Source organism: Glossina fuscipes, unplaced genomic scaffold (assembly GCF_014805625.2).
Source record: "Glossina fuscipes isolate IAEA_lab_2018 unplaced genomic scaffold, Yale_Gfus_2 28, whole genome shotgun sequence".
Taxonomy (NCBI): Eukaryota; Metazoa; Arthropoda; class Insecta; order Diptera; family Glossinidae; genus Glossina; species Glossina fuscipes.
Genome location: NW_023998423.1, coordinates 11,632,884 through 11,634,794, shown reverse-complemented (window position 1 = coordinate 11,634,794; position 1,911 = coordinate 11,632,884). Strand labels below are relative to the sequence as shown.

At 39.5% G+C, this 1,911-nt stretch overlaps 1 non-coding gene across 1 annotated transcript; it reads left to right on the top strand.

Moving 5' to 3' along the window:
* The first annotated feature begins 1,492 nt into the window (after positions 1-1,492).
* Positions 1,493-1,565, top strand: Trnar-acg. Its single transcript has one exon. It is a non-coding gene; the product is annotated as a tRNA-Arg (tRNA).
* Positions 1,566-1,911: the final 346 nt, after the last annotated feature.

The window sequence follows — 1,911 nt, the reverse complement described above, 5'->3', positions numbered from 1 at the left end:
ACTTCGGGGCCTTGTGCGGCACACTCTCACTCTCACTAGGTGCCATCAGTCACCATAGTGTTGAGCCTTAACAACGGCAAGCAATCACCGTAGATTTATAGAGAAGCATACAGTTCTCACTCTATGTTTTTGCCTGACACTGATAATCATAAATATTAATTACGCTTTCCAAGTTGACACGGGAAACGAAGAAAGCGATCATCAAGCAAGACTGAAACTATCAACCTATGTAAATCAAAACTATCTTTATACCGATACCGTTAGAGGACTATCAGCGCACGCACTTGTAAGGTAATATTTATTACCTCTGAATGCGCGAGATAAGCTCGTCGCATGCAAGATCCACGTTACAGACAATTTGCAAGTTGAGAGAGTGTCGCCCTTTTGCTTATCCCGTCACACGCAAATCACTAGGCGTTAACTTTCTCACCAATAATTTCTTTATCGCACAAAGCAAAAACTAATGATGGTGCCACATACGGCCACAAGAATAACTTTTGCCCCTCTCGTTGGGTTTTTCCGTTGCTCGTCTTAAAAGCCCTCTTAGCGCGTAGCCGACGGTAAATCAAGGATAAATAGACAAACGGGCCTCACCGTTGGAACGGAAAAGCAAAGTAACCCTATCTGTTTTGAAAGAGTGCAACTGACGGTGAATCAAGGACAGATAACCAAACAGGCTTAACCGTCGGAGCAGAGTTATCCCACCGTGGGTAACGGTGAATCAAGGCAAGATGGCTAAGCAGGCTTCAGAGTTGGAGCAGAGCTTTCCCTACTCCTATTTATCTCATTGACAGCTTGCGGCAACATGGTAAAATTCCCATGCTATAAAACAAAGATAGACGATCGTGCCAGCTTGTGTCTTAGTATGACGTTACCGGTGTAAATCCAGCGATCGTCCCCTGTGATACATCTTGCCCTGGTCACTGAAAAAGTGAATAAAATTTTGCAACGGATGGAGCAAGATCGGCACACAAGCAGTTAGGAAATAGCGGAGGCTATATTATCCATTATATATATATATATTTGTATAATAAATAAAATAAGTTTTATGTGTAAGTATGTCAAAGATAACTAAAATGTGTGATTCACATGAAGGATATATCAAATATGCAAAATAGCAGGAATACAAACATTTGTTGGCGCTTATAAAAACGAAAAAGTAGAAGATATAACTGTACATTGTATAACTCATACTTGCGGGCGGAAACATAAGGTGTGCCCTCTTTGCACGCCACACACTTAATGTTTAACGAAATCATCGCATTTTTTGCAATGTAATGAAGACAAGCACCGAGGTAAGTAATATGAGACCGCATGAAACTTATATAGAATGTTACCTACAAGACGATCTTACTGTAGTAATAGGTACATACTATAAATATTAAAAATGTTGAGATCCATTTATTTGTTGTCATCGGGGTGGATTGAAACTTTTGTTCGCTTACGTACATTTTGCATAAGTAGATTGTTCGTATTGCAAATGATTGCAAAAGGTCCTGTGGCGCAATGGATAACGCGTCTGACTACGGATCAGAAGATTCCAGGTTCGACTCCTGGCAGGATCGTTCAGGTTGTTGTGACCAAATCTTTTATTTAATTTTTTAATTTTACAATACACGGAGATCGCTTTGATAAGAAGAATATTTCGGAGACGAGTATTCACAAGCTTTTCTTATATTATTGCTGAACGGAAGGAATTAGGTTTTAGACTACCCTAGTACTAGTAATGTGGACATGAGAATTTCTTAATGCTGTCTAAAGACAAGTTTGCTTATAACTAACTGCTGCCGCGATTTACTCAAACGTCTGAAGTGTTTTTTTGTTCATTCAAGGTTTCCTAAGGCTATGAATTTTTGGCCAACTATTTGCTTAATATTCTGGACTTGGCATTCGAAATTGCATTATGAACTC